Source organism: Anabrus simplex, chromosome 1, assembly GCF_040414725.1.
Source record: "Anabrus simplex isolate iqAnaSimp1 chromosome 1, ASM4041472v1, whole genome shotgun sequence".
In the NCBI taxonomy this organism is placed as follows: Eukaryota; Metazoa; Arthropoda; class Insecta; order Orthoptera; family Tettigoniidae; genus Anabrus; species Anabrus simplex.
The window spans coordinates 1795466177-1795493880 of NC_090265.1; the positions used below are offsets into that span (position 1 = coordinate 1795466177).

Here is a 27704-nt window from a genome sequence, read left to right on the forward strand (position 1 = left end):
GGGGACGTAGCTCAGATGGTAGAGCGCTCGCTTAGCATGCGAGAGGTACCAGGATTGATACCTGGTGTCTCCAATTTTTATTCAATCTTTGAGTTCGGGACACACACTACGTGCTGTGTACGGAGAAGTCTGACCTCGCTGCATAGGGGACGTAGCTCAGATGGTAGAGCCCTCGCTTAGCATGCATGAGGTACCAGGATCGATTCCTGACCTCTCCAATTTATATTCACTCTTTCAGTTCTGAACACACTCTACGTGCTGTGTGCGGCATAGTCTAACCTAGCTGCTTAGGGGACGTAGCTCAGATGGTAGAGCGCTCGCTTAGCATGCTAGAGGTAACAGGATCGATACCCGGCGTCTCCAATTTTTATTCACTCATTGAGTTCGGAACACACGCTACGTGCTGTGTACGGAGTAGTCTAACCTCGCTGCATAGGGGACGTAGCTCACATGGTAGAGCGCTCGCTTAGCATGCGAGAGGTAACAGGATCGATACCTGGCGTTTCCAATTTTTATTCACTCCTTGAGTTCGGAACACACAGTACGTGCTGTTTACGGAGTAGTATAACCTCGCTGCATAGGGGACGAAGCTTTGATGGTAGAGCGCTCGCTTAGCATGCTAGAAGTACCAGGATCGATACCTGGCGTCTCCAATATCAATTCACTCTTTGAGTTCGGAACACACACTACGTGCTGTGTACGAAGTAGTCTAACCTCGCTGCATAGGGGACGTAGGTCGGATGGTAGGGTGCTCGCTTAGCATGCGAGAGGTACCCGGATCGATACCTGGCGTCTCCAATTCTTATTCACTCTTTCAGTTCGGAACACACACTACGTTCTGTGTACGGAGTAGTCTAACCTCGCTGCATAGGGGACGTAGCTCAGATGGTAGAGCGCTCGCTTAGCATGCGAGAGGTACCAGTAATGATATCTGGTGTCTCCAATTTCTACTCACCCTTTGAGTTCGGAACACACACTACGTGCTGTGTACTGAGTAGTGTAACCTCACTGCATAGGGGACGTAGCTCAGATGGTAGAGCGCTCGCTTAGCATGCGAGAGGTACCAGGATCGATACCTGGCGTCTCCAATTTCTACTCACCCTTTGAGTTCGGAACACACACTACGTGCTGTGTACTGAGTAGTGTAACTTCGCTGCATAGGGGACGTAGCTCAGATGGTAGAGCGCTCGCTTAGCATGCGAGAGGTACCAGGATCGATACCTGGCGTCTCCAATTTCTATTCTCTCTTTGAGTTCGGTACACACACTACGTGCTGTGTACTGAGTGGTGTACCCTCGATGCATAGGGGCCGTAGCTCAGATGGTAGAGCGCTCGCTTAGCATGCGAGAGGTACCAGGATCGAAATCTGGCGACTATAATTTTTATTCACTCTTTCATTTCGGAACACACACTACGTGCTGTGTACGGAGTAGTCTAACCTCGCAGCATAGGGGACGTAGCTCAGTTGGTAGAGCGCTCGCATAGCATGCGAGAGGTACCAGGATCGATACCTGGCGATTATAATTTTTATTCACTCTTTCAGTTCGGAACACACACTACGTGGTGTGTACGGAGTAGTCTAACCTCGCTGCATAGGGGACGTAGCTCGGATGGTAGGGTGCTCGCTTAGCATGCGAGAGGTACCAGGATCGATACCTGGCGACTCCAATTTTTATTCAATCTTTGAGTTCGGGACACACACTACGTGCTGTGTACGGAGTGCTGACCTCGCTGCATAGGGGACGAGCTCAGATGGTAGAGCGCTCGCTTAGCATGCGAGAGGTACCAGGATCGATACCTGGCGTCTCCAATTCTTATTCACTCTTTGAGTTCGGAACACACACTACGTGCTGTGTACGGAGTAGTCTAACCTCGCTGCATAGCGGACGTAAGTCGGATGGTAGGGTGCTCGATTAGCATGCGAGAGGTACCAGGATCGACACCTGGCGTCTCCAATTCTTATTGACTCTTTCAGTTCGTAACACACACTACGTGCTGTGTACGGAGTAGTCTAACCTCGCTGCATAGGGGACGTAGGTCGGATGGTAGGGTGCTCGTTTAGCATGCGAGAGGTACTACGATCGATACCTGGCGTCTACAATTTTTATTCACTCTTTCAGTTCGGAACACACACAACGTGCTTGTACGGAGTAGTCTAATCTCGCTGCGTAGGGGGCGTAACTCAGATGGTAGAGCGCTCGCTTAGCATGCGAGAGGTACCAGGATCGATACCTGGCGTCTCCAATTTTTATTCACCCTTTGAGTTCGGAACACACACTATGTGCTGTGTACGGAGTAGTCTTACCTCGCTGCATAGGGGACGTAGCCCAGTTGGTAGAGCGCTCGCTTAGCATGCGAGAGGTACCAGGATCGATACCTGGCGTCTCCAATTCTTATTCACTCTTTCAGTTCGGAACACACACTACGTGCTGTGTACGGAGTAGTCTAACCTCGCTGCATAGGGGACGTAGCTCAGACGGTAGAGCGCTCGCTTTGCGTGCGAGATGTACGAGGATCGATACCTGGCGACTCGCATTTTTATTCAATCTTTGAGTTCGGGACACACACTACGTGCTGTGTACGGAGTGCTGACCTCGCTGCATAGGGGACGTAGCTCAGATGGTAGAGCGCTCGCTTAGCATGCGAGAGGTACCAGGATCGATACCTGGCGTCTCCAATTCTTATTGACTCTTTGAGTTCGGAACACACACTACGTGCTGTGTACGGAGTAGTCTAACCTCGCTGCGTAGGGGACGTAACTCAGATGGTAGAGCGCTCGCTTAGCATGCGATAGGTACCAGGATCGTTACCTGGCGACTCCAATTTTTATTCACCCTTTGAGTTCGGAACACACACTACGTGCTGTGTACTGAGTAGTGTAACCTCACTGCATAGGGGACGTAGCTCAGATGGTAGAGCGCTCGCTTAGCATGCGAGAGGTACCAGGATCGATACCTGGCGTCTCCAATTTGTATTCACCGTTTCAGTTCGGAACAAACACATTACGTGCTGTGTACTGAGTAGTGTAACTTCGCTGCATAGGGGACGTAGCTCAGATGGTAGAGCGCTCGCTTAGCATGCGAGAGGTACCAGGATCGATACCTGGCGTCTCCAATTTCTATTCTCTCTTTGAGTTCGGTACACACACTACGTGCTGTGTACTGAGTGGTGTAACCTCGCTGCATAGTGGCCGTAGCTCAGATGGTAGAGCGCTCGCTTAGCATGCGAGAGGTACCAGGGTCGAAACCCGGCGACTATAATTTTTATTCACTCTTTCAGTTCGGAACAAACACTACGTGCTGTGTACGGAGTAGTCTAACCTCGCTCCATCGGGGACGTAGCTCAGTTGGTAGAGCGCTCGCTTAGCATGCGAGAGGTACCAGGATCGATACCTGGCGTCTCCAATTTTTATTCACTCTTTCAGTTCGGAACACACACTACGTGCTGTGTACGGAGTAGTCTAACCTCGCTGCATAGGGGACGTAGCTCAGTTGGTAGAGCGCTCGCTTAGCATGCGAGAGGTACCAGGATCGATATCTGGCGACTATAATTTTTATTCACCCTTTGAGTTCGGAACACACACTACGTGCTGTGTACGGAGTAGTCTAACCTCGCTGCATAGGGGACGTAGGTCGGATGGTAGGGTGCTCGTTTAGCATGCGAGAGGTACTACGATCGATACCTGGCGTCTCCAATTTTTATTCACTCTTTCACTTCGGAACACACACAACGTGCTGTGTACAGAGTAGTCTAATCTCGCTGCGTAGGGGCGTAACTCAGATGGTAGAGCGCTCGCTTAGCATGCGAGAGGTACCAGGATCGATACCTGGCGTCTCCAATTTTTACTCACCCTTTGAGTTCGGAACACACACTATGTGCTGTGTACGGAGTAGTCTAACCTCGCTGCATAGGGGACGTAGCCCAGTTGGTAGAGCGCTCGCTTAGCATGCGAGAGGTACCAGGATCGATACCTGGCGTTTCCAATTCTTATTCACTCTTTCACTTCGGAACACACACTACGTGCTGTGTACGGAGTAGTCTAACCTCGCTGCATAGGGGACGTAGCTCAGACGGTAGAGCGCTCGCTTTGCGTGCGAGATGTACCAGGATCGATACCTTGCGACTCGCATTTTTATTCAATCTTTGAGTTCGGGACACACACTACGTGCTGTGTACGGAGTGCTGACCTCGCTGCATAGGGGACGTAGCTCAGATGGTAGAGCGCTCGCTTAGCATGCGAGAGGTACCAGGATCGATACCTGGCGTCTCCAATTCTTATTCACTCTTTGCGTTCGGAACACACACTACGTGCTGTGTACGGAGTAGTCTAACCTCGCTGCATCGGGGACGTAGCTCAGTTGGTAGAGCGCTCGCTTAGCATGCGAGAGGTACCAGGATCGATACCTCGCGTCTACAATTTTTATTCACTCTTTCAGTTCGGAACACACACTACGTGCTGTGTACGGAGTAGTCTAACTTCGCTGCATAGGGGACGTAGCTCAGTTGGTAGAGCGCTCGCTTAGCATGCGAGAGGTACCAGGATCGATACCTGGCGTCTCCAATTCTTATTCACTCTTTCAGTTCGGAACACACACTACGTGCTGTGTACGGAGTAGTCTAACCTCGTTGCATGGGGGACGTAGCTCAGACGGTAGAGCGCTCGCTTTGCGTGCGAGAGGTACCAGGATCGATAGCTGGCGACTCGCATTTTTATTCAATCTTTGAGTTCGGGACACACACTAAGTGCTGTGTACGGAGTGCTGACCTCGCTGCATAGGGGACGTAGCTCAGATGGTAGAGCGCTCGCTTAGCATGCGAAAGGTACCAGGATCGATACCTGGCGTCTCCAGTTCTTATTCACTCTTTGAGTTCGGAACACACACTACGTGCTGTGTACGGAGTAGTCTAACGTCGCTGCGTAGGGGACGTAACTCAGATGGTAGAGCGCTCGCTTAGCATGCGATAGGTACCAGGATCGTTACCTGGCGACTCCAATTTTTATTCACCATTTGAGTTCGGAACACACACTACGTGCTGTGTACTGAGTAGTGTAACCTCACTGCATAGGGCACGTAGCTGAGATGGTAGAGCGCTCGCTTAGCATGCGAGAGGTACCAGGATCGATACCTGGCGTCTCCAATTTCTATTCTCTCTTTGAGTTCGGTACACACACTACGTGCTGTGTACTGAGTGGTGTAACCTCGCTGCATAGGGGCCGTAGCTCAGATGGTAGAGCGCTCGCTTAGCATGCGAGAGGTACCAGGATCGAAATCTGGCGACTATAATTTTTATTCACTCTTTCAGTTCGGAACACACACTACGTGCTGTGTACGGAGTAGTCTAACCTCGCACCATAGGGGACGTAGCTCAGTTGGTAGAGCGCTCGCATAGCATGCGAGAGGTACCAGGATCGAAATCTGGCGACTATAATTTTTATTCACTCTTTCAGTTCGGAACACACACTACGTGGTGTGTACGGAGTAGTCTAACCTCGCTGCATAGGGGACGTAGCTCGGATGGTAGGGTGCTCGCTTAGCATGCGAGAGGTACCAGGATCGATACCTGGCGACTCCAATTTTTATTCAATCTTTGAGTTCGGGACACACACTACGTGCTGTGTACGGAGTGCTGACCTCGCTGCATAGGGGACGAGCTCAGATGGTAGAGCGCTCGCTTAGCATGCGAGAGGTACCAGGATCGATACCTGGCGTCTCCAATTTTTATTCACTCTTTGAGTCCGGAACACACAGTACGTGCTGTTTACGGAGTAGTCTAACCTCGCTGCATAGGGGACGAAGCTTTGATGGTAGAGCGCTCGCTTAGCATGCTAGAAGTACCAGGATCGATACCTGGCCTCTCCAATATCAATTCATTCTTTGAGTTCGTAACACACACTACGTGCTGTGTACGAAGTAGTCTAACCTCGCTGCATAGCGGACGTAAGTCGGATGGTAGGGTGCTCGATTAGCATGCGAGAGGTACCAGGATCGACACCTGGCGTCTCCAATTCTTATTGACTCTTTCAGTTCGTAACACACACTACGTGCTGTGTACGGAGTAGTCTAACCTCGCTGCATAGGGGACGTAGCTCAGACGGTAGAGCTTTGCGTGCGAGAGGTACCAGGATCGATACCTGGCGACTCCAATTTTTATTCAATCTTTGAGTTCGTGACACACACTACGTGCTGTGTACGGAGTGCTGACCTCGCTGGATAGGGGACGTAGCTCAGTTGGTAGAGCGCTCGCTTAGCATGCGAGAGGTACCAGTATCGATATCTGGCGACTATAATTTTTTTCACTCTTTGAGTTCGGAACACACACTACGTGCTGTGTACGGAGTAGTCTAACCTCGCTGCGTAGGGGACGTAGGTCGGATAGTAGGGTGCTCGTTTAGCATGCGAGAGGTACTACGATCGATACCTGGCGTCTCCAATTTTTATTCACTCTTTCAGTTCGGAACACACACAACGTGCTGTGTACGGAGTAGTCTAATCTCGCTGCGCAGGGGGCGTAGCTCAGATGGTAGAGCGCTCGCTTAGCATGCGATAGGTACCAGGATCGATACCTGGCGTCTCCAATTTTTATTCACCCTTTGAGTTCGGGACACACACTACGTGCTGTGTACGGAGTAGTCTAACCTCGCTGCGTAGGGGACGTAACTCAGATGGTAGAGCGCTCGCTTAGCATGCGAGAGGTACCAGGATCGATACCTGGCGTCTCTAATTTTTATTCACCCTTTGAGTTCGGGACACACACTATGTGCTGTGTACGGAGTAGTCTAACCTCGCTGCATAGGAGGCGTAGCTCAGTTGGTAGAGCGCTCGCTTAGCATGCGAGAGGTACCAGGATCGATACCCGGCGTCTCCAATTCTTATTCACTCTTTCAGTTCGGAACACACACTACGTGCTGAGTACGGAGTAGTCTAACCTCGCTGCATAGGGGACGTAGCTCAGACGGCAGAGCGCTCGCTTTGCGTGCGAGAAGTACCAGGATCGATACCTGGCGACTCCAATTTTTATTCAATCTTTGAGTTCGTGACACACACTACGTGCTGTGTACGGAGTAGTCTAACCTCGCTGCATAGGGGGGACGTAGCTCAGTTGGGAGAGCGCTCGCTTAGCATGCGAGAGGTAACAGGATCGATATCTGGCGACTATAATTTTTATTCACTCTTTGAGTTGGGAACACACACTACGTGCTGTGTACGGAGTAGCCTAACCTCGCTGCATAGGGGACGTAGCTCAGTTGGTAGAGCGCTCGCTTAGCATGCGAGAGGTACCAGGATTGATACCTGGTGTCTCCAATTTTTATTCAATCTTTGAGTTCGGGACACACACTATGTGCTGTGTACGGAGTGCTGACCTCGCTGCATAGGGGACGTAGCTCAGATGGTAGAGCGCTCGCTTAGCATGCGAGAGGTACCAGGATTGATACCTGGTGTCTCCAATTTTTATTCAATCTTTGAGTTCGGGACACACACTACGTGCTGTGTACGGAGAAGTCTGACCTCGCTGCATAGGGGACGTAGCTCAGATGGTAGAGCCCTCGCTTAGCATGCATGAGGTACCAGGATCGATTCCTGACCTCTCCAATTTATATTCACTCTTTCAGTTCTGAACACACTCTACGTGCTGTGTGCGGCATAGTCTAACCTAGCTGCTTAGGGGACGTAGCTCAGATGGTAGAGCGCTCGCTTAGCATGCTAGAGGTAACAGGATCGATACCCGGCGTCTCCAATTTTTATTCACTCTTTGAGTTCGGAACACACGCTACGTGCTGTGTACGGAGTAGTCTAACCTCGCTGCATAGGGGACGTAGCTCACATGGTAGAGCGCTCGCTTAGCATGCGAGAGGTAACAGGATCGATACCTGGCGTTTCCAATTTTTATTCACTCCTTGAGTTCGGAACACACAGTACGTGCTGTTTACGGAGTAGTATAACCTCGCTGCATAGGGGACGAAGCTTTGATGGTAGAGCGCTCGCTTAGCATGCTAGAAGTACCAGGATCGATACCTGGCGTCTCCAATATCAATTCACTCTTTGAGTTCGGAACACACACTACGTGCTGTGTACGAAGTAGTCTAACCTCGCTGCATAGGGGACGTAGGTCGGATGGTAGGGTGCTCGCTTAGCATGCGAGAGGTACCCGGATCGATACCTGGCGTCTCCAATTCTTATTCACTCTTTCAGTTCGGAACACACACTACGTTCTGTGTACGGAGTAGTCTAACCTCGCTGCATAGGGGACTTAGCTCAGACGGTAGAGCGCTCGCTTAGCATGCGAGAGGTACCAGGATCGATACCTGTCGTCTCCAATTTCTATTCTCTCTTTGAGTTCGGTACACACACTACGTGCTGTGTACTGAGTGGTGTATCCTCGCTGCACAGGGGCCGTAGCTCAGATGGTAGAGCGCTCGCTTAGCTTGCGACAGGTACCAGGGTCGAAATCTGGCGACTATAATTTTTATTCACTCTTTCAGTTCGGAACACACACTACGTGCTGTGTACGGAGTAGTCTAACCTCGCTGCGTAGGGGACGTAGCTCAGTTGGTAGAGCGCTCGCTTAGCATGCGAGAGGTGCCAGGATCGATACCTCGCGTCTCCGATTCTTATTCACTCTTTCAGTTCGGAACACACACTACGTGCTGTGTACGGAGTAGTCTAACCTCGCTGCATAGGGGACATAGCTCAGACGGTAGAGCGCTCGCGTTGCGTGCGAGAGGTACCAGGATCGATACCCGGCGTCTCCAATTTTTATTCACTCTTTGAGTTCGGAACACACGCTACGTGCTGTGTACGGAGTAGTCTAACCTCGCTGCATAGGGGACGTAGCTCACATGGTAGAGCGCTCGCTTAGCATGCGAGAGGTAACAGGATCGATACCTGGCGTTTCCAATTTTTATTCACTCCTTGAGTTCGGAACACACAGTACGTGCTGTTTACGGAGTAGTATAACCTCGCTGCATAGGGGACGAAGCTTTGATGGTAGAGCGCTCGCTTAGCATGCTAGAAGTACCAGGATCGATACCTGGCGTCTCCAATATCAATTCATTCTTTGAGTTCGGAACACACACTACGTGCTGTGTACGAAGTAGTCTAACCTCGCTGCATAGGGGACGTAGGTCGGATGGTAGGGTGCTCGCTTAGCATGCGAGAGGTACCAGGATCGATACCTGGCGTCTCCAATTCTTATTCACTCTTTCAGTTCGGAACACACACTACGTTCTGTGTACGGAGTAGTCTAACCTCGCTGCATAGGGGACTTAGCTCAGACGGTAGAGCGCTCGCTTAGCATGCGAGAGGTACCAGGATCGATACCTGGCGTCTCCAATTTCTATTCTCTCTTTGAGTTCGGTACACACACTACGTGCTGTGTACTGAGTGGTGTATCCTCGCTGCACAGGGGCCGTAGCTCAGATGGTAGAGCGCTCGCTTAGCTTGGGACAGGTACCAGGGTCGAAATCTGGCGACTATAATTTCTATTCACTCTTTCAGTTCGGAACACACACTACGTGCTGTGTACGGAGTAGTCTAACCTCGCTGCGTAGGGGACGTAGCTCAGTTGGTAGAGCGCTCGCTTAGCATGCGAGAGGTGCCAGGATCGATACCTCGCGTCTCCGATTCTTATTCACTCTTTCAGTTCGGAACACACACTACGTGCTGTGTACGGAGTAGTCTAACCTCGCTGCATAGGGGACATAGCTCAGACGGTAGAGCGCTCGCGTTGCGTGCGAGAGGTACCAGGATCGATACCTGGCGACTCCAATTTTATTCAATCTTTGAGTTCGGGACACACACTACATGCTGTGTACGAAGTGCTGACCACGCAGCATAGGGGACGTATCTCAGTTGGTAGAGCGCTCGCTTAGCATGCGAGAGGTACCAGGATCGATTTCGGGCGACTATAATTTTTATTCACCCTTTGAGTTCGGAACACACACTACGTGCTGTGTACGGAGTAGTCTAACCTCCCTGCATAGGGGACGTAGGTCGGATGGTCGGGTGCTCGTTTAGCATGCGAGAGGTACTACAATCGATACCTGGCGTCTCAAACTTTTTATTCACTCCTTCAGTTCGGAACACACACAACGTGCTGTGTACGGAGTAAGCTAACCTCGCTGCATAGGGGACGTAGCTCAGTTGGTAGAGCGCTCGCTTAGCATGCGAGAGGTACCAGGGTCGATATCGGGCGACTATAACTTTTATTCACCCTTTGAGTTCGGAACACACACTACGTGCTGTGTACGGAGTAGTCTAACCTCGCTGCATAGGGGACGTAGCTCAGTTGGTAGAGCGCTCGCTTAGCATGCGAGAGGTACCAGGATCGTTACCTGTCGACTCCAATTTTTATTCAACCTTTGAGTTCGGAACACACACTACGTGCTGTGTACTGAGTAGTGTAACCTCGCTGCATAGGGGACGTAGCTCAGATGGTACAGCGCTCGCTTAGCATGCGAGAGGTACCAGGATCGATACGTGGCGTCTCCAATTTCTATTCACCCTTTGAGTTCGGAACACACACAACGTGCTGTGTACTGAGTAGTCTAACTTCGCTGCATAGGGGACGTAGCTGAGATGGTAGAGCGCTCGCTTAGCATGCGAGAGGTACCAGGATCTATACCTGGCGTCTCCTATTTCTATTCTCTCTTTGAATTCGGTACACACACTACGTGCTGTGTACTGAATTGTGTAACCTCGCTGCATAGGGGCCGTAGCTCAGATGGTAGAGCGCTCGCTTAGCATGCGAGAGGTACCAGGGTCGAAATCTGGCGACTATAATTTTTATTCACTCTTTCAGTTCGGAACACACACTACGTGCTGTGTACGGAGTAGTCTAACCTCGCTGCATTGGGGACGTAGCTCAGTTGGTAGAGCGCTCGCTTAGCATGCTAGAAGTACCAGGATTGATACCTGGCGTCTCCAATATCAATTCACTCTTTGAGTTCGGAACACACACTACGTGCTGTGTACGAAGAAGTCTACCTCGCTGCATAGGCGACGTAGGTCGAATGGTAGGGTGCTCGCTTAGCATGCGAGAGGTACCAGGATCGATACCTGGCGTCTCCAATTCTTATTCACTCTTTCAGTTCGGAACACACACTACGTGCTGTGTACGGAGTAGTCTAACCTCGCTGCATAGGGGACGTAGCTCAGACGGTAGAGCACTCGCTTTGCGTGCGAGAGGTACCAGGATCGATACCTGGCGACTCCAATTTTTATTCACTCTTGGAGTTCGGAACACACACTACGTGCTGTGGACGGACTAGCCTACCCTCGCTGCATAGGGGGCGTAGCTCAGATGGTAGAGCGCTCGCTTAGCATGCGAGAGGTACCAGGATCGATACCTGGCGTCTCCAATTTGTATTCACTCTTTGAGTTCGGAACACACCCTACGTGCTGTGTACGGAGTAGTCTAACCTCGCTGCGCAGGGGACGTAACTCAGATGGTAGAGCGCTCGCTTAGCATGCGAGAGGTACCAGGATCGATACCTGGCGTCCCCAATTTTTATTCACACTTTGAGTTCGGGACACACACTATGTGCTGTGTACGGAGTAGTCTAACCTCGCTGCATAGGAGACGTAGCTCAGTTGGTAGAGCGCTCGCTTAGCATGCGAGAGGTACCAGGATCGATACCTGGCGTCTCCAATTCTTATTCACTCTTTCAGTTCGGAACACACACTACGAGTTGAGTACGGAGTAGTCTAACCTCGCTGCATAGGGGACGTAGCTCAGATGGTAGAGCGCTCGTTTTGCGTGCGGGAGGTACCAGGATCGATACCTGGCGTCTCCAATTTTTATTCACTCATTCAGTTCCGAACACACACTACGTGCTGTGTACGGAGTAGTCTAACCTCGCTGCATAGGGGACGTAGCTCAGATGGTAGAGCGCTCGCTTAGCATGCGAGAGGTACCAGGAACGATACCCGGCGTCTGTAATTTTTATTCACTCTTTGAGTTCGGAGCACACGCTACGTGCTGTGTACGGAGTAGTCTAGCCTCGCTGCATAGGTGACGTAGCTCAGATGGTAGAGCGCTCGCTTAGCATGCGAGAGGTACCAGGATCGATACCTGGCGTCTCATATTTTTATTCGCTCCTTGAGTTCGGAACACACACTACGTGCTGTGTACGGAGTAGTCTAACCTCGCTGCAGAGGGGATGTAGCTCAGATGGTAGAGCCCTCGCTTAGCACGCAAGAGGTACCAGGATCGATTCCTGGCCTCTCCAATTTATATTCACTCTTTCAGTTCGGAACACACTCTATGTGCTGTGTACGGAATAGTCTAACCTAGCTGCTTAGGGGACGTAGCTCAGATGGTAGAGCGCTCGCTTAGCATGCGAGAAGTACCAGGATCGATACCTGGCGTCTCCAATTTTTATTCACTCTTTGAGTTCGGAACACACACTACGTGCTGTGTACGGAGTAGTCTAACCTCGCTGAGTAGGGGATGTAGCTCGGATGGTAGAGCGCTCGCTTAGCATGCGAGAGGTACCAGGATCGATACCAGGCGTCTCCATTTTTTATTCACTCTTTGAGTTATGAACACTCACTAAGTGCTGTGTACGGAGTAGTCTAACCTCGCTTCGTAGGGGAGGTAGCTCAGATGGTAGAGCGCCCGCTTAGCATGCGAGAGGTACCAGGATCGATATCTGGCGACTATAATTTTTATTCTCTCTTTGAGTTCGGCACACACACTACTTGCTGTGTACGGAGTAGTCTAACCTCGCTGCATAGGGGACGTAGCTCAGTTGGTAGAGCGCTCGCTTAGCATGCGAGATGTACCAGGATCGATATCTGGCGACTATAATTTTTATTCACTCTTTGAGTTCGGAACACACACTACGTGCTGTGTACGGAGTAGTATAACCACGCTGCATAGGGGACGTTGCTCAGATGGTAGAGCGCTCGCTTAGCATGCGAGAGGTACCCGGATCGATACCTCGCGTCTCCAATTTCTATTCACTCTTTCAGTTCGGAACACACACTACGTGCTGTGTACGGAGTAGTCTAACCTCGCTGCATTGGGGACGTAGCTCAGTTGGTAGAGCGCTCGCTTAGCATGCGAGAGGTACCAGGATCGATATCTGGCGACTATAATTTTTATTCACTCTTTGAGTTCGGAACACACAGAACGTGCTGTGTACGAAGTAGTCTAACCTCGCTGCATAGGGGACGTAGCTCGGATGGTAGGGTGCTCGCGTAGCATGCGAGAGGTACCAGGATCGATACATGGCGACTCCAATTTTTTTTCAATCTTTGAGTTCGGGACACACACTATGTGCTGTGTACGGAGTGCTGACCTCGCAGCATAGGGGACGTAGCTCAGATGGTAGAGCGCTCGCTTAGCATGCGAGAGGTACCAGGATCGATACCTGGCGTCTCCAATTCTTATTCACTCTTTGAGTTCGGAACACACACTACGTGCTGTGTACGGAGTAGTCTAACCTCGATTCATAGGGGACGTAGCTCAGATGGTAGAGCGCTCGCTTAGCATGCGGGAGGTGCCAGGATCGATACCTGGCGACTCCAATTTTCATTCAATCTTTGAATTCGGGACACACACTACGTGCTGTGTACGGAGTGCTGACCTCGCTGCATAGGGGACGTAGCTCAGTTGGTAGAGCGCTCGCTTAGCATGCGAGAGGTACCTGGATCGATACCTGGCGTCTCCAATTCTTATTCACTCTTTCAGTTCGGAACTCACACTACGTGCTGTGTACTGAGTAGTGTAAACTCGCTGTATAGGGGCCGTAGCTCAGATGGTAGAGCGCTCGCTTAGCATGCGAGAGGTACCAGGATCGATGATGAAACCGTACAGTGTCCTGTACAGCTCCATGGGAATGATATGGGCCTCTATACTCCATTAAAATTACTCCTAAAGGTCGCGTCATTGGTAGCAGTTTGGGCGAAGGGGATCGAGCGGCGTCCGGCCAGAACGGAACCCGCGAAATGAGCGCCTGCGAACAATGGAAAGACAAAGCAACAGCCAAGCCCCCGCGGAAATACGCTCTCAACTCGCAGAGAGAGATAGAAGGGGACGCGATGCTGGAGTAGTCAGATACGCCCCGAGGTGGAGCTTAGCTTCCCAGAGTTCCCAACGAACATAAGGAACTTCCGGTTTTTTATGCACGTGTCACGGGTGCCAACGTCGGATTTTGGCGCGTAAACAATAGAATGATATTTTAATCCAGACATAGGAAAATTATGCGAGACACACCATTGAATAGAGCGGAATTTTCTGCGTTCTCCAGACTAAAAATATGTAATAACTTATGCAGGGGAAGAAATGAGGTCACCAGCTGTCAAGATGTAACATATCGCTAACACATGTGGATACAGCGGCGTCACCCACGCCAGGAATCGCGCTTAGGAGATAGCTCCACCCCCCAGAGGACGCTATGAATTAATCAAAGGCGGGAAGCAAATTACATAAAAACTGCTGATCGTCGGTCCAGCACGCCAGGCTCAAATGAAAGAGGAGACAGAGGGCTACAAGATGCACTATTCAAATATCGTCAATTCTTGGTACGAAAGGAGCTCTTGTTCTTAATGAACCGTGAACGTTGACGCCCCCGAGCTTCCGGCGGGTAAGATAATATAAGCCGGGCAGGCCATTGTAGAGACAGTTGTTCTTTTACGGGTCGGTGAGGAGGACACTATATCCCGCGGTGCCCCAGTTTAAGTCAGAAACCCTTGACCGTGTATTGAAAGCGCCATTGTGTCCAGCACGCTTTGTGAAGTGAACGGGAGGCCAAACGAGCCTAGGTATTGTTCCTGTGCTGCGTGTCAAACTAGTAAAAACCCGCGGGCATAATTTGCAAACAAGTATTGGAATTCGGCTGAGACAGTGCCGGCTTTAATGAGTCAGTCAAATTCATAATTTGGTATCACCCAACGTGTTACTTTGAATCAGGGGCTCGAATCTCGTGAGCCACCCGATTCTTACTGTGAACGCGGGTGTAAACTCTGAAATAGAGGACGTGTGACGAGTGTAAAAGTGTTACCCACTTGGATTACTGTAAGATTTCAGCTGTGACGAGTTCCCCATGATGTCGGACTTGTATGGACCAAGGATGAAGGACTGCACGCCCGCCACCTACCGAGTGGTCATGGAGTACTAAGAACTTCACCATGGGTCTCCCGTGGCGGAAGAATCAACGGCCACCAAACAGATGAGTGATGTCCAAATTTAATTTCTAAGCATGACATAACCCGGGGATAGGATTAGCGTTCTTTTGTAAATATCAAAATGTTGTAAGTTAATGCATGTCCTATATGGAAATTTTATTGATTTTATAATGTTGAAGTAAAATTTAAGGGAGCTGAATTCCCGGACGACTCATATTTCTTTCTTAATGGTTAGCTTATCGTGAGGGTTATATTTTTAATGTAGAATGTCCTAGCAAATATGGGAACAAGGTTAGGAGAATATTTGAGTTTCCCGTAGGGGCGGTTGGAAACATAGTGCTGGCAAGCAGGGAAATTGTCGAAATGTTGGTAGTCACTGTCCCACGTGGTTGTCGGATATGCCAGGGAAACTCATGGGTCAGTCAGATAATGCATGCCTAGCTTACAGATATAATCCGTGCATGTACATCAAGAATGAAGAAAATCCCGACCGGGAGAGGTACATACTGTGTGATCTAGATAGGTGTGAGGGACCATGTGCAAGTCTCCCGTGATTTTTGATTAATGGGCCATAATGGTTTGGAGTGTATTTTTTTTATCTATAGCCGGGGTAAGACCCAGGGGCATGAGTCCCTAATCTTTGGCCAGAAGGTTTAAATATAAGTGTAGTCATGTGGTATGGACGAGGAGCCATGAGAGCCACAGGCCCAAGGGAAGAAGATACGCGGTATGAGGCGTAGTGGAAGGGCCGAATAGGAACTTACGATGAGATGATTGAGAAGTGATCGTGCCCACAGTCTCAGTGATAATAATGAGAAGGGAGTGAATAAAAAGAGTATTTCATGGGAATTCCATAATGATATGAATAAACAAATGAAGCGGGCTGTGGATATGTGTGTCCCCGAGATGAGAGGGTAGACGTGTGAGCGAGAGAAGAATCAGAACGGCCGTGCGAAGTGAATGGCCGGCCTTCCTTCTGTTGTGAATGACTGGCTCTCGCCCTCGCGACAGAGGGATCCCTTTAAACCATTGTGTTAAGACTAACTTGGAGCCCTGGGTCAACCTCGCGCTCCCCTCGGTTGGTTTAAATGGCTCAGCTAAGAATACTTGTATAATGATAATATCACGGTAACTTCTTTTAAAAGGGTATTTAATAAATGAGTAGGGATTCCCCCAGATATCCGGCGAGATGAGATTGTAGCTATTCTCGGTATCTACAGAAACCCACAGTACCTCTCGGTCGGGAGTCTGCCAGTTCGACGCCGGATGATGACGGCGCCCTTGAGCGAGCTGCTTCCAAGCTTGCGCTTTGGGCCGGAGACTGTGATAACCATGCTGTTTTCTTTTCTAGGAAGGGTTCTCCGGTGTGCATGAAGTGTATATATCCATATGTTTTGTGTATGTTTCGTAATGATGTGCACATATTTTTGAGTTCAAACAGAACCTATGTGCACATTGTGTGGTCTTGGTGATAGATGAGTAGTCCGGGGTTTAGCAAAAATGGTATTTGTGTTTGTTTGTGCATTATGCAAATGTGTCTTTTAATATGATATTATGTAGTGTAGGCCCCGGTTATGTTCGTGCTTAGAACAGCTAGTAATATTTGTGTATAGGGACATCAGATCATCTCACGGTGTGATAGACAGAATAATGTACAAATTTCATGAACGGTATGAATTAATGAGGACAAATGAACGATAGCAAGTCGCAAAACCTCAATCATGCCGTTATGCAGGCGACGCCCATGGGCGATTCGTATTTTTAAAGTGATTATGATTTTCTTTTCCTCCCATATGTGGAGAGTCATTGTATAGAGCTGTGTCAACTTTTTTTTAATGGTCATATTTGAATAAATTCGCATTCGTAACCCCTATTTTATGATTCTTGTCATTTGTAGCAGTGTTAAGCAGTATCCAATAGGCATTTGAACCCAGAGATCCTACTTTCATATTATAGACATAAGGCTCCATCTTAAGGATTTGTTGTTTTTGTTTTTCTTTGAACGTACCACTTCCCCAAGTGCTCAGGCTGCCGGGCCGGCACAGAAAGTAGGAAGGGGAGCGGTTCGAAGCTCGTTAAGCAATTCGACCCGCTCTTCAATCCAATCTCATCCGTGGGTGTTTACCCCGTTACGTGGAGGCATTCTTATGCGTGGGTCATCCATTCGACGCCCGGTAGGGTGTAATACCTGGCGTCTCCAATTCTTATTCACTCTTTCAGTTCGGAACTCACACTACGTGCTGTGTACTGAGTAGTGTAAACTCGCTGCGCATGGGGCGTAGCTCAGATGGTAGAGCGCTCGCTTAGCATGCGAGAGGTACCAGGATCGATACCTGGCGTCTCCAATTCTTATTCACTCTTTCAGTTCGGAACTCACACTACGTGCTGTGTACTGAGTAGTGTAAACTCGCTGCGCATGGGGCGTAGCTCAGATGGTAGAGCGCTCGCTTAGCATGCGAGAGTTACCAGGATCGATACCTGGCGCCTCCAATTTTTATTCACTCTTTGAGTTCGGAACACACACTACGTGCTGTGTACGGAGTAGCCTACCCTCGCTGCATAGGGGACGTAGGTCGGATGGTAGAGCGCTCGCTTTGCGTGCGAGAGGTACCAGGATCGATAACTGGCGACTCCAATTTTATTCAATCTTTGAGTTCGGGACACACACTACGTGCTGTGTACGGAGTGCTGACATCGCTGCACAGGGGACGTAGCTCAGTTGGTAGAGCGCTCGCTTAGCATGTGAGAGGTACCAGGATCGATATCTGGCGACTATAACTTTTATTCACCCTTTGAGTTCGGAACACACACTACGTGCTGTGTACGGAGTAGTCTAACCTCGCTGCATAGGGGACGTAGGTCGGATGGTAGGGTGCTCGTTTAGCATGCGAGAGGTACTACGATCGATACCTGGCGTCTCCAATTTTTATTCACTCTTTCAGTTCGGAACACACACAACTTGCTGTGTACGGAGTAGTCTAATCTCGCTGCGTAGGGGGCGTAGCTCAGATGGTAGAGTGCTCGCTTAGCATGCGAGAGGTACCAGGATCGATACCTGGCGTCTCCAATTTCTATGCACCCTTTGAGTTCGGAACACACACTATGTGCTGTGTACGGAGTAGTCTAACCTCGCTGCATAGGGGACGTAGCTCAGTTGGTAGAGCGCTCGCTTAGCATGCGAGAGGTACCAGGATCGATACCTGGCGTCTCCAATTCTTATTCACTCTTTCAGTTCGGAACACACACTACGTGCTGTGTACGGACTAGTCTAACCCCGCTGCATAGGGGAAGTAGCTCAGACGGTAGAGCGTTCGCTTTGCGTGCGAGAGGTACCAGGATCGATACCTGGCGACTCGCTTTTTTATTCAATCTTTCAGTTCGGAGCACACACTACGTGCTGTGCACGGAGTGCTGACCTCGCTGCATAGGGGACGTAGCTCAGATGGTAGAGCGCTCGCTTAGCACGCGAGAGGTACCAGGATCGATACCTGGCGTCTCCAATTCTTATTCACTCTTTGAGTTCGGAACACACACTACGTGCTGTGTACGGAGTAGTCTAACCTCGCTGCGTAGGGGACGTAACTCAGATGGTACAGCGCTCGCTTAGCATGCGAGAGGTACCAGGATCGATACCTGGCGTCTCCAATTTCTATTCACCCTTTGAGTTCGGAACAAACACTACGTGCTGTGTACTGAGTAGTGTAACTTCGCTGCATAGGGGACGTAGCTCAGATGGTAGAGCGCTCGCTTAGCATGCGAGAGGTACCAGGATCGATACCTGGCGTCTCCAATTTCTATTCTCTCTTTGAGTTCGGTACACACACTACGTGCTGTGTACTGAGTGGTGTAACCTCGCTGCATAGGGGCCGTAGCTCAGATGGTAGAGCGCTCGCTTAGCATGCGAGAGGTACCAGGATCGATACCTGGCGTCTCCAATTTTTATTCACTCCTTGAGTTCGGAACACACAGTACGTGATGTTTACGGAGTAGTCTAACCTCGCTGCATAGGGGACGAAGCTTTGATGGTAGAGCACTCGCTTAGCATGCTAGAAGTACCAGGATCGATACCTGGCGTCTCCAATATCAATTCACTCTTTGAGTTCGGAACACACACTACGTGCTGTGTACGAAGTAGTCTTACCTCGCTGCATAGGGGACGTAGCTCAGTTGGTAGAGCGCTCGCTTAGCATGCGAGAGGTACCAGGATCGATATCTGGCGACTATAATTTTTATTCACTCTTTCAGTTCGGAACACACACTACGTGCTGTGTACGGAGTAGTCTTACCTCGCTGCATAGGGGACGTAGCTCAGTTGGTAGAGCGCTCGCTTAGCATGCGAGAGGTACCAGGATCGATATCTGGCGGCTATAATTTTTATTCACTCTTTGAGTTCGGAACACACACTACGTGCTGTGTATGGAGTAGTCTAACCTCGCTGCATAGGGGACGTAGCTCAGTTGGTAGAGCGCTCGCATAGCATGCGAGAGGTACCACGATCGATACCTGGCGTCTCCAATTTTTATTCACTCCTTGAGTTCGGAACACACAGTACGTGATGTTTACGGAGTAGTCTAACCTCGCTGCATAGGGGACGATGCTTTGATGGTAGAGCACTCGCTTAGCATGCTAGAAGTACCAGGATCGATACCTGGCGTCTCCAATATCAATTCACTCTTTGAGTTCGGAACACACACTACGTGCTGTGTACGAAGTAGTCTAACCTCGCTGCATATCGGACGTAGGTCGGATGGTAGGGTGCTCGCTTAGCATGCGAGAGGTACCAGGATCGATACCTGGCGTCTCCAATTTTTATTCACTCTTTCAGTTCGGAACACACACAACGTGCTGTGTACGGAGTAGTCTAACCTCGCTGCATATCGGACGTAGGTCGGATGGTAGGGTGCTCGTTTAGCATGCGAGCGGTACCAGGATCGATACCTGGCGTCTCCAATTTTTTTCACTCTTTCAGTTCGGAACACACACAACGTGCTGTGTACGGAGTAGTCTAACCTAGCTGCGCAGGGGGCGTAGCTCAGATGGTAGAGCGCTCGCTTAGCATGCGAGAGGTACCAGGATCGATACCTGGCGTCTCCAATTTTTATTCACCCTTTGAGTTCGGAACACACACTATGTGCTGTGTATGGAGTAGTCTAACCTCGCTGCATAGGGGACGTAGCTCAGTTGGTAGAGCGCTCGCATAGCATGCGAGAGGTACCAGGATCGATACCTGGCGTCTCCAATTCTTATTCACTCTTTCAGTTCGGAACACACACTACGTGCTGTGTACGGAGTAGTCTAACCTCGCTGCATAGGGGACGTAGCTCAGACGGTAGAGCGCTCCCTTTGCGTGCGAGAGGTACCAGGATTTATACCTGGCGACTCCAATTTTTATTCAATCTTTGAGTTCGGGACACACACTACGTGCTGTGTACGGAGTGCTGACCTCGCTGCATAGGGGACGTAGCTCAGTTGGTAGAGCGCTCGCTTAGCATGCGAGAAGTACCAGGATCGATATCTGGCGACTATAATTTTTATTCACCCTTTGAGTTCGGAACACACACTACGTGCTGTGTACGGAGTAGTCTAACCTCGCTGCATAGGGGACGTAGGTCGGATGGTAGGGTGCTCGTTTAGCATGCGAGAGGTACTACAATCGATACCTTGCGTCTCCAGTTTTTATTCACTCTTTCAGTCCGGAACACACACTACGTGCTGTGTACGGAGTAGTCTAACCTCGCTGCATACGGGACGTAGCTCAGACGGTAGAGCGCTCGCTTTGCGTGCGAGAGGTACCAGGATTTATACCTGGCGACTCGTATTTTTATTCAATCTTTGAGTTCGGGACACACACTACGTGCTGTGTACGGAGTGCTGAGCTCGCTGCATAGAGGACGTAGCTCAGATAGTAGAGCGCTCGCTTAGCATGCGAGAGGTACCAGGATCGATACCTGGCGTCTCCAATTCTTATTCACTCTTTGAGTTCGGAACACACACTACGAGCTGTGTACGGAGTACTCTAACCTCGCTGCGTCGGGTACGTAACTCAGATGGTAGAGCGCTCGCTTAGCATGCGAGAGGTACCAGGATCGATACCTGGCGTCTCCAATTTCTATTCTCTCTTTGAGTTCGGTACACACACTACGTGCTGTGTACTGAGTAGTCTAACCTCGCTGCATAGGGGACGTAGCTCGGATGGTAGGGTGCTCGCTTAGCATGCGAGAGGTACCAGGATCGATACCTGGCGTCTCCAATTTCTATTCTCTCTTTGAGTTCGGTACACACACTACGTGCTGTGTACTGAGTAGTCTAACCTCGCTGCATAGGGGACGTAGCTCGGATGGTAGGGTGCTCGCTTAGCATGCGAGAGGTACCAGGGTCGAAATCTGGCGACTATAACTTTTATTCACTCTTTCAGTTCGGAACACACACTACGTGCCTAGTACGGAGTAGTCTAACCTCGCTGCATAGGGGACGTAGCTCAGTTGGTAGAGCGCTCGCTTAGCATGCGAGAGGTACCAGGATCGATACCTGGCGTCTCCAATTTTTATTCACTCTTTCAGTTCGGAACACACACTACGTGCTGTGTACGGAGTAGTCTAACCTCGCTGCATAGGGGACGTAGCTCAGTTGGTAGAGAGCTCGCTTAGCATGCGAGAGGTACCGGGATCGATATCTGGCGACTGTAATTTTTATTCACTCTTTGAGTTCGGAACACACACTACGTGCTGTGTACGGAGTAGTCTAACCTCGCTGCATAGGGGACGTAGCTCGGATGGTAGGGTGCTTGCTTAGCATGCGAGAGGTACCAGGATCGATACATGGCGACTCCAATTTTTATTCAATCTTTGAGTTCGGGACACACACTACGTGCTGTGTACGGAGTGCTGACCTCGCTGCATAGGGGACGTAGCTCAGATGGCAAAGCGCTCGCTTAGCATGCGAGAGGTACCAGGATCGATACCTGGCGTCTCCAATTTTCATTCACTCTTTGAGTTCGGAACACACAGAACGTGCTGTTTACGGAGTAGTCTAACCTCGGTGCATAGGGGACGAAGCTTTGATGGTAGAGCGCTCGCTTAGCATGCTAGAAGTACCAGGATCGATACCTGGCGTCTCCAATATCAATTCACTCTTTGAGTTCGGAACACACACTACGTGCTGTGTGCGAAGTAGTCTAACCTCGCTGCATATCGGACGTAGGTCGGATGGTAGGGTGCTCGCTTAGCATGCGAGAGGTACCAGGATCGATACCTGGCGTCTCCAATTTTTATTCACTCTTTCAGTTCGGAACACACACAACGTGCTGTGTACGGAGTAGTGTAATCTAGCTGCGCAGGGAGCGTAGCTCAGTTGGTAGAGCGCTCGCTTAGCATGCGAGAGGTACCAGGATCGATACCTGGCGTCTCCAAATCATATTCACTCTTTCAGTTCGGAACACACACTACGTGCTGTGTACGGAGTAGTCAAACCTCGCTGCATAGGGGACGTAGCTCAGACAGTAGAGCGCTCGCCTTGCGTGCGAGAGGTACCAGGATCGATACCTGGCGACTCCAATTTTTATTCAATCTTTGAGTTCGGGACACACACTACGTGCTGTGTACTGAGTGCTGACCTCGCTGCATAGGGGACGTAGCTCAGATGGTAGAGCGCTCGCTTAGCATGCGAGAGGTACCAGGATCGATACCTGGCGTCTCCAATTCTTGTTCACTCTTTGAGTTCGGAACACACACTACATGCTGTGTACGGAGTAGTCTAACCTCGCTGCGTAGGGGACGTAACTCAGATGGTAGAGCGCTCGCTTAGCTTGCGATAGGTACCAGGATCGTTACCTGGCGACTCCAATTTTTATTCACCCTTTGAGTTCGGGACACACACTACGTGCTGTGTACTGAGTGCTGACCTCGCTGCATAGGGGACGTAGCTCAGATGGTACAGCGCTCGCTTAGCATGCGAGAGGTACCAGGATCGATACGTGGCGTCTCCAATTTCTATTCACCCTTTGAGTTCGGAACACACACTACGTGCTGTGTACTGAGTAGTGTAACTTCGCTGCATAGGGGACGTAGCTCAGATGGTAGATCGCTCGCTTAGCATGCGAGAGGTACCAGGATCGATACCTGGCGTCTCCAATTTCTATTCTCTCTTTGAGTTCGGTACACACACTACGTGCTGTGTACTGAGTGGTGTAACCTCGCTGCATAGGGGCCGTAGCTCAGATGGTAGAGCGCTCGCTTAGCATGCGAGAGGTACCAGGGTCGAAATCTGGCGACTATAATTTTTATTCACTCTTTCAGTTCGGAACACACACTACGTGCTGTGTACTGAGTGCTGACCTCGCTGCATAGGGGACGTAGCTCAGATGGTAGAGCGCTCGCTTAGCATGCGAGAGGTACCAGGATCGATACCTGGCGTCTCCAATTCTTGTTCACTCTTTGAGTTCGGAACGCACACTACATGCTGTGTACGGAGTAGTCTAACCTCGCTGCGTAGGGGACGTAACTCAGATGGTAGAGCGCTCGCTTAGCATGCGGTAGGTACCAGGATCGTTACCTGGCGACTCCAATTTTTATTCACCCTTTGAGTTCGGAACACACACTACGTGCTGTGTACTGAGTAGTGTAACCTCGCTGCATAGGGGACGTAGCTCAAATGGTAGAGCGCTCGCTTAGCATGCGAGAGGTACCAGGATCAATACCTGGCGTCTCCAATTTCTATTCACCCTTTGAGTTCGGAACACACACTACGTGCTGTGTACTGAGTAGTGTAACCTCGCTGCATAGGGGACGTAGCTCAGTTGGTAGAGCGCTCGCTTAGCATGCGAGAGGTACCAGGGTCGAAATCTGGCGACTATAATTTTTATTCCATCTTTCAGTTCGGAACACACACTACGTGCTGTGTACGGAGTAGTCTAACCTCGCTGCATACGGGACGTAGCTCAGTTCGTAGAGCGCTCGCTTAGCAAGCGAGAGGTACCAGGATCGATACCTGGCGTCTCCAATTTTTATTCACTCTCTTTCAGTTCGGAACACACACTACGTGCTGTGTACGGAGTAGTCTATCATCGCTGCATAGGGGACGTAGCTCAGTTGGTAGAGCGCTCGCTTAGCATGCGAGAGGTACAAGGATCGATACCTGGCGACTGTAATTTTTATTCAATCTTTGAGTTCGGAACACACACTACGTGCTGTGTACGGAGTAGTCTAACTTCGCTGCATAGGGGACGTAGCTCAGTTGGTAGAGCGCTCGCTTAGCATGCGAGAGGTACCAGGATCGATACCGGGCGACTCCAATTTTTATTCAATCTTTGAGTTCGGGACACAAAATACGTGCTGTGTACGGAGTGCTGTCCTCGCTGCATAGGGGACGTAGCTCAGATGGTAGAGCGCTCGCTCAGCATGCGAGAGGTACCAGGATCGATACCTGGCGTCTCCAATTTTCATTCACTCTTTGAGTTCGGAACACACAGTACGTGCTGTTTACGGAGTAGTCTAACCTCGCTGCATAGGGGACGAAGCTTTGATGGTAGAGCGCTCGCTTAGCATGCTAGAAGTACCAGGATCGGTACCTGGCGTCTCCAATATAAATTCACTCTTTGAGTTCGGAACACACACTACGTGCTGTGTACGAAGTAGTCTAACCTCGCTGCATATCGGAGGTAGGTCGGATGGTAGGGTGCTCGCTTAGCATGCGAGAGGTACCACGATCGATACCTGGCGTCTCCAATACTTATTCACTCTTTCAGTTCGGAACACACACTACGTGCTGTGTACGGAGTGCTGACCTCGCTGCATAGGGGACGTAGCTCAGTTGGTAGAGCGCTCGCTTAGCATGCGAGAGGTACCAGTATCGATATCTGGCGACTATAATTTTTATTCACTCTTTGAGTTCGGAACACACACTACGTGCTGTGTACGGAGTAGTCTAACCTCGCTGCATAGGGGACGTAGGTCGGATGGTAGGGTGCTCGTTTAGCATGCGAGAGGTACTACGATCGATAGCTGGCGTCTCCAATTTTTATTCACTCTTTCAGTTCGGACACACACAACGTGCTGTGTACGGAGTAGTCTAATCTAGCTGCGCAGGGAGCGTAGCTCAGATGGTAGAGCGCTCGCTTAGCATGCGAGAGGTACCAGGATCGATACCTGGCGTCTCCAATTCTTATTCACTCTTTGAGTTCGGAACACACACTATGTGCTGTGTATGGAGTAGTCTAACCTCGCTGCATAGGGGACGTAGCTCAGTTGGTAGAGCGCTCGCTTAGCATGCGAGAGGTACCAGGATCGATACCTGGCGTCTCCAAATCATATTCATTCTTTCAGTTCGGAACACACACTACGTGCTGTGTACGGAGTAGTCTAACCTCGCTGCATAGGGGACGTAGCTCGGATGGTAGGGTGCTCGCTTAGCATGCGAGAGGTACCGGGATCGATACCTGGCGACTCCAATTTTTATTCAATCTTTGAGTTCGGGACACACACTACGTGCTGTGTACGGAGTCCTAACCTCGCTGCATAGGGGACGTAGCTCAGATGGTACAGCGCTCGCTTAGCATGCGAGAGGTACCAAGATCGATACCTGCCGTCTCCAATTTTTATTCACTCTCTGAGTTCGGAACACACAGTACGTGCTGTTTACGGAGTAGTCTAACCTCGCTGCATAGGGACGAAGCTTTGATGGTAGAGCGCTCGCTTAGCATGCTAGAAGTACCAGGATCGATACATGGCGTCTCCAATATCAATTCACTCTTTGAGTTCGGAACACACACTACGTGCTGTGTACGAAGTAGTCTAACCTCGCTGCATGGGGGTCTTAGCTCAGACGGTAGAGCGCTCGCTTTGCGTGCGAGAGGTACCAGGATCGATACCTGGCGAGTCCAATTTTTATTCAATCTTTGAGTTCGGGACACACACTACGTGCTGTGTACGGAGTGCTGACCTCGCTGCATAGGGGACGTAGCTCAGTTAGTAGAGCGCTCGCTTAGCATGCGAGAGGTACCAGGATCGATACCTGGCGTCTCCGATTCTTATTCACTCTTTCAGTTCGGAACACACACTACGCGCTGTGTACGGAGTAGTCTAACCTCGCTGCATAGGGGACGTAGCTCAGATGGTAGAGCGCTCGCTTAGCATGCGAGAGGTACCAGGATCGATACCTGGCGTCTCCAATTCTTATTCACTCTTTGAGTTCGGAACACACACTACGTGCTGTGTACGAAGTAGTCTAACCTCGATTCATAGGGGACGTAGCTCAGATGGTAGAGCGCTCGCTTAGCATGCGAGAGGTGCCAGGATCGATACCTGGCGACTCCAATTTTCATTCAATCTTTGAATTCGGGACACACACTACGTGCTGTGTACGGAGTGCTGACCTCGCTGCATAGGGGACGTAGCTCAGTTGGTAGAGCGCTCGCTTAGCATGCGAGAGGTACCAGGATCGATACAAGGCGTCTCCAATTTTTATTCACTCTTTCAGTTCGGAAAACACACTACGTGCTGTGTACGGAGATGTCTAACCTCGCGGTATAGGGGGCGTAGCTCAGATGGTAGAGCGCTCGCTTAGCATGCGAGAGGTACCAGGATCGATACCTGGCGTCTCCAATTCTTATTCACTCTTTGAGTTCGGAACACACACTACGTGCTGTGTACGGAGTAGCCTACCCTCGCTGCATAGGGGACGTAGGTCGGATGGTAGAGCGCTCGCTTTGCGTGCGAGAGGTACCAGGATCGATACCTCGCGTCTCCAATTTCTATTCACTCTTTCAGTTCGGAACTCACACTACGTGCTGTGTACTGAGTAGTGTAAACTCGCTGCGCGTGGGGCGTAGCTCAGATGGTAGAGCGCTCGCTTAGCATGCGAGAGTTACCAGGATCGATACCTGGCGCCTCCAATTTTTATTCACTCTTTGAGTTCGGAACACACACTACGTGCTGTGTACGGAGTAGCCTACCCTCGCTGCATAGGGGACGTAGGTCGGATGGTAGAGCGCTCGCTTTGCGTGCGAGAGGTACCAGGATCGATATCTGGCGACTATAACTTTTATTCACCCTTTGAGTTCGGAACACACACTACGTGCTGTGTACGGAGTAGTCTAACCTCGCTGCATAGGGGACGTAGGTCGGATGGTAGGGTGCTCGTTTAGCATGCGAGAGGTACTACGATCGATACCTGGCGTCTCCAATTTTTATTCACTCTTTCAGTTCGGAACACACACAACTTGCTGTGTACGGAGTAGTCTAATCTCGCTGCGTAGGGGGCGTAGCTCAGATGGTAGAGTGCTCGCTTAGCATGCGAGAGGTACCAGGATCGATACCTGGCGTCTCCAATTTCTATTCACCCTTTGAGTTCGGAACACACACTATGTGCTGTGTACGGAGTAGTCTAACCTCGCTGCATAGGGGACGTAGCTCAGTTGGTAGAGCGCTCGCTTAGCATGCGAGAGGTACCAGGATCGATACCTGGCGTCTCCAATTCTTATTCACTCTTTCAGTTCGGAACACACACTACGTGCTGTGTACGGACTAGTCTAACCCCGCTGCATAGGGGACGTAGCTCAGACGGTAGAGCGTTCGCTTT

The 27704-nt window shown here is 50.3% G+C and overlaps 47 non-coding genes across 47 annotated transcripts; all 47 read left to right on the top strand.

Moving 5' to 3' along the window:
• On the top strand, positions 1 to 73 carry TRNAA-AGC (transfer RNA alanine (anticodon AGC)). The gene has a single exon. It is a non-coding gene; the product is annotated as a tRNA-Ala (tRNA).
• A 942-nt stretch (positions 74 to 1015) lies between these two features.
• On the top strand, positions 1016 to 1088 carry TRNAA-AGC (transfer RNA alanine (anticodon AGC)). Its single transcript has one exon. It is a non-coding gene; the product is annotated as a tRNA-Ala (tRNA).
• Positions 1089 to 1160: 72 nt separating this feature from the next.
• TRNAA-AGC (transfer RNA alanine (anticodon AGC)) lies at positions 1161 to 1233 on the top strand. Its single transcript has one exon. It is a non-coding gene; the product is annotated as a tRNA-Ala (tRNA).
• A 1083-nt stretch (positions 1234 to 2316) lies between these two features.
• TRNAA-AGC (transfer RNA alanine (anticodon AGC)) lies at positions 2317 to 2389 on the top strand. Its single transcript has one exon. It is a non-coding gene; the product is annotated as a tRNA-Ala (tRNA).
• Positions 2390 to 2604: 215 nt separating this feature from the next.
• On the top strand, positions 2605 to 2677 carry TRNAA-AGC (transfer RNA alanine (anticodon AGC)). The gene has a single exon. It is a non-coding gene; the product is annotated as a tRNA-Ala (tRNA).
• Positions 2678 to 2894: 217 nt separating this feature from the next.
• On the top strand, positions 2895 to 2967 carry TRNAA-AGC (transfer RNA alanine (anticodon AGC)). The gene has a single exon. It is a non-coding gene; the product is annotated as a tRNA-Ala (tRNA).
• Positions 2968 to 3041: 74 nt separating this feature from the next.
• On the top strand, positions 3042 to 3114 carry TRNAA-AGC (transfer RNA alanine (anticodon AGC)). The gene has a single exon. It is a non-coding gene; the product is annotated as a tRNA-Ala (tRNA).
• Positions 3115 to 3331: 217 nt separating this feature from the next.
• Positions 3332 to 3404, top strand: TRNAA-AGC (transfer RNA alanine (anticodon AGC)). Its single transcript has one exon. It is a non-coding gene; the product is annotated as a tRNA-Ala (tRNA).
• A 506-nt stretch (positions 3405 to 3910) lies between these two features.
• Positions 3911 to 3983, top strand: TRNAA-AGC (transfer RNA alanine (anticodon AGC)). The gene has a single exon. It is a non-coding gene; the product is annotated as a tRNA-Ala (tRNA).
• A 215-nt stretch (positions 3984 to 4198) lies between these two features.
• Positions 4199 to 4271, top strand: TRNAA-AGC (transfer RNA alanine (anticodon AGC)). The gene has a single exon. It is a non-coding gene; the product is annotated as a tRNA-Ala (tRNA).
• A 217-nt stretch (positions 4272 to 4488) lies between these two features.
• Positions 4489 to 4561, top strand: TRNAA-AGC (transfer RNA alanine (anticodon AGC)). Its single transcript has one exon. It is a non-coding gene; the product is annotated as a tRNA-Ala (tRNA).
• Positions 4562 to 4776: 215 nt separating this feature from the next.
• Positions 4777 to 4849, top strand: TRNAA-AGC (transfer RNA alanine (anticodon AGC)). Its single transcript has one exon. It is a non-coding gene; the product is annotated as a tRNA-Ala (tRNA).
• A 1945-nt stretch (positions 4850 to 6794) lies between these two features.
• Positions 6795 to 6867, top strand: TRNAA-AGC (transfer RNA alanine (anticodon AGC)). Its single transcript has one exon. It is a non-coding gene; the product is annotated as a tRNA-Ala (tRNA).
• A 364-nt stretch (positions 6868 to 7231) lies between these two features.
• On the top strand, positions 7232 to 7304 carry TRNAA-AGC (transfer RNA alanine (anticodon AGC)). Its single transcript has one exon. It is a non-coding gene; the product is annotated as a tRNA-Ala (tRNA).
• A 70-nt stretch (positions 7305 to 7374) lies between these two features.
• Positions 7375 to 7447, top strand: TRNAA-AGC (transfer RNA alanine (anticodon AGC)). The gene has a single exon. It is a non-coding gene; the product is annotated as a tRNA-Ala (tRNA).
• Positions 7448 to 8534: 1087 nt separating this feature from the next.
• Positions 8535 to 8607, top strand: TRNAA-AGC (transfer RNA alanine (anticodon AGC)). Its single transcript has one exon. It is a non-coding gene; the product is annotated as a tRNA-Ala (tRNA).
• A 942-nt stretch (positions 8608 to 9549) lies between these two features.
• Positions 9550 to 9622, top strand: TRNAA-AGC (transfer RNA alanine (anticodon AGC)). The gene has a single exon. It is a non-coding gene; the product is annotated as a tRNA-Ala (tRNA).
• Positions 9623 to 11286: 1664 nt separating this feature from the next.
• TRNAA-AGC (transfer RNA alanine (anticodon AGC)) lies at positions 11287 to 11359 on the top strand. Its single transcript has one exon. It is a non-coding gene; the product is annotated as a tRNA-Ala (tRNA).
• Positions 11360 to 11431: 72 nt separating this feature from the next.
• TRNAA-AGC (transfer RNA alanine (anticodon AGC)) lies at positions 11432 to 11504 on the top strand. Its single transcript has one exon. It is a non-coding gene; the product is annotated as a tRNA-Ala (tRNA).
• A 72-nt stretch (positions 11505 to 11576) lies between these two features.
• TRNAA-AGC (transfer RNA alanine (anticodon AGC)) lies at positions 11577 to 11649 on the top strand. Its single transcript has one exon. It is a non-coding gene; the product is annotated as a tRNA-Ala (tRNA).
• A 652-nt stretch (positions 11650 to 12301) lies between these two features.
• Positions 12302 to 12374, top strand: TRNAA-AGC (transfer RNA alanine (anticodon AGC)). The gene has a single exon. It is a non-coding gene; the product is annotated as a tRNA-Ala (tRNA).
• A 940-nt stretch (positions 12375 to 13314) lies between these two features.
• Positions 13315 to 13387, top strand: TRNAA-AGC (transfer RNA alanine (anticodon AGC)). Its single transcript has one exon. It is a non-coding gene; the product is annotated as a tRNA-Ala (tRNA).
• Positions 13388 to 13602: 215 nt separating this feature from the next.
• TRNAA-AGC (transfer RNA alanine (anticodon AGC)) lies at positions 13603 to 13675 on the top strand. Its single transcript has one exon. It is a non-coding gene; the product is annotated as a tRNA-Ala (tRNA).
• A 3729-nt stretch (positions 13676 to 17404) lies between these two features.
• On the top strand, positions 17405 to 17476 carry TRNAA-AGC (transfer RNA alanine (anticodon AGC)). Its single transcript has one exon. It is a non-coding gene; the product is annotated as a tRNA-Ala (tRNA).
• A 649-nt stretch (positions 17477 to 18125) lies between these two features.
• On the top strand, positions 18126 to 18198 carry TRNAA-AGC (transfer RNA threonine (anticodon AGU)). The gene has a single exon. It is a non-coding gene; the product is annotated as a tRNA-Ala (tRNA).
• Positions 18199 to 18270: 72 nt separating this feature from the next.
• Positions 18271 to 18343, top strand: TRNAA-AGC (transfer RNA alanine (anticodon AGC)). Its single transcript has one exon. It is a non-coding gene; the product is annotated as a tRNA-Ala (tRNA).
• Positions 18344 to 18558: 215 nt separating this feature from the next.
• On the top strand, positions 18559 to 18631 carry TRNAA-AGC (transfer RNA alanine (anticodon AGC)). The gene has a single exon. It is a non-coding gene; the product is annotated as a tRNA-Ala (tRNA).
• A 217-nt stretch (positions 18632 to 18848) lies between these two features.
• On the top strand, positions 18849 to 18921 carry TRNAA-AGC (transfer RNA alanine (anticodon AGC)). The gene has a single exon. It is a non-coding gene; the product is annotated as a tRNA-Ala (tRNA).
• Positions 18922 to 18993: 72 nt separating this feature from the next.
• TRNAA-AGC (transfer RNA alanine (anticodon AGC)) lies at positions 18994 to 19066 on the top strand. Its single transcript has one exon. It is a non-coding gene; the product is annotated as a tRNA-Ala (tRNA).
• Positions 19067 to 20152: 1086 nt separating this feature from the next.
• On the top strand, positions 20153 to 20225 carry TRNAA-AGC (transfer RNA alanine (anticodon AGC)). The gene has a single exon. It is a non-coding gene; the product is annotated as a tRNA-Ala (tRNA).
• A 72-nt stretch (positions 20226 to 20297) lies between these two features.
• Positions 20298 to 20370, top strand: TRNAA-AGC (transfer RNA alanine (anticodon AGC)). The gene has a single exon. It is a non-coding gene; the product is annotated as a tRNA-Ala (tRNA).
• Positions 20371 to 21598: 1228 nt separating this feature from the next.
• On the top strand, positions 21599 to 21671 carry TRNAA-AGC (transfer RNA alanine (anticodon AGC)). Its single transcript has one exon. It is a non-coding gene; the product is annotated as a tRNA-Ala (tRNA).
• A 360-nt stretch (positions 21672 to 22031) lies between these two features.
• Positions 22032 to 22104, top strand: TRNAA-AGC (transfer RNA alanine (anticodon AGC)). Its single transcript has one exon. It is a non-coding gene; the product is annotated as a tRNA-Ala (tRNA).
• Positions 22105 to 22466: 362 nt separating this feature from the next.
• Positions 22467 to 22539, top strand: TRNAA-AGC (transfer RNA alanine (anticodon AGC)). Its single transcript has one exon. It is a non-coding gene; the product is annotated as a tRNA-Ala (tRNA).
• Positions 22540 to 22754: 215 nt separating this feature from the next.
• Positions 22755 to 22827, top strand: TRNAA-AGC (transfer RNA alanine (anticodon AGC)). The gene has a single exon. It is a non-coding gene; the product is annotated as a tRNA-Ala (tRNA).
• A 360-nt stretch (positions 22828 to 23187) lies between these two features.
• Positions 23188 to 23260, top strand: TRNAA-AGC (transfer RNA alanine (anticodon AGC)). Its single transcript has one exon. It is a non-coding gene; the product is annotated as a tRNA-Ala (tRNA).
• A 215-nt stretch (positions 23261 to 23475) lies between these two features.
• TRNAA-AGC (transfer RNA alanine (anticodon AGC)) lies at positions 23476 to 23548 on the top strand. The gene has a single exon. It is a non-coding gene; the product is annotated as a tRNA-Ala (tRNA).
• Positions 23549 to 23765: 217 nt separating this feature from the next.
• On the top strand, positions 23766 to 23838 carry TRNAA-AGC (transfer RNA alanine (anticodon AGC)). Its single transcript has one exon. It is a non-coding gene; the product is annotated as a tRNA-Ala (tRNA).
• Positions 23839 to 24490: 652 nt separating this feature from the next.
• Positions 24491 to 24563, top strand: TRNAA-AGC (transfer RNA alanine (anticodon UGC)). The gene has a single exon. It is a non-coding gene; the product is annotated as a tRNA-Ala (tRNA).
• A 649-nt stretch (positions 24564 to 25212) lies between these two features.
• TRNAA-AGC (transfer RNA alanine (anticodon AGC)) lies at positions 25213 to 25285 on the top strand. Its single transcript has one exon. It is a non-coding gene; the product is annotated as a tRNA-Ala (tRNA).
• Positions 25286 to 25357: 72 nt separating this feature from the next.
• On the top strand, positions 25358 to 25430 carry TRNAA-AGC (transfer RNA alanine (anticodon AGC)). The gene has a single exon. It is a non-coding gene; the product is annotated as a tRNA-Ala (tRNA).
• A 647-nt stretch (positions 25431 to 26077) lies between these two features.
• On the top strand, positions 26078 to 26150 carry TRNAA-AGC (transfer RNA alanine (anticodon AGC)). The gene has a single exon. It is a non-coding gene; the product is annotated as a tRNA-Ala (tRNA).
• Positions 26151 to 26222: 72 nt separating this feature from the next.
• On the top strand, positions 26223 to 26295 carry TRNAA-AGC (transfer RNA alanine (anticodon AGC)). Its single transcript has one exon. It is a non-coding gene; the product is annotated as a tRNA-Ala (tRNA).
• A 72-nt stretch (positions 26296 to 26367) lies between these two features.
• On the top strand, positions 26368 to 26440 carry TRNAA-AGC (transfer RNA threonine (anticodon AGU)). The gene has a single exon. It is a non-coding gene; the product is annotated as a tRNA-Ala (tRNA).
• Positions 26441 to 26655: 215 nt separating this feature from the next.
• Positions 26656 to 26728, top strand: TRNAA-AGC (transfer RNA alanine (anticodon AGC)). Its single transcript has one exon. It is a non-coding gene; the product is annotated as a tRNA-Ala (tRNA).
• A 652-nt stretch (positions 26729 to 27380) lies between these two features.
• On the top strand, positions 27381 to 27453 carry TRNAA-AGC (transfer RNA alanine (anticodon AGC)). The gene has a single exon. It is a non-coding gene; the product is annotated as a tRNA-Ala (tRNA).
• Positions 27454 to 27525: 72 nt separating this feature from the next.
• TRNAA-AGC (transfer RNA alanine (anticodon AGC)) lies at positions 27526 to 27598 on the top strand. The gene has a single exon. It is a non-coding gene; the product is annotated as a tRNA-Ala (tRNA).
• The last annotated feature ends 106 nt before the right edge of the window (positions 27599 to 27704 follow it).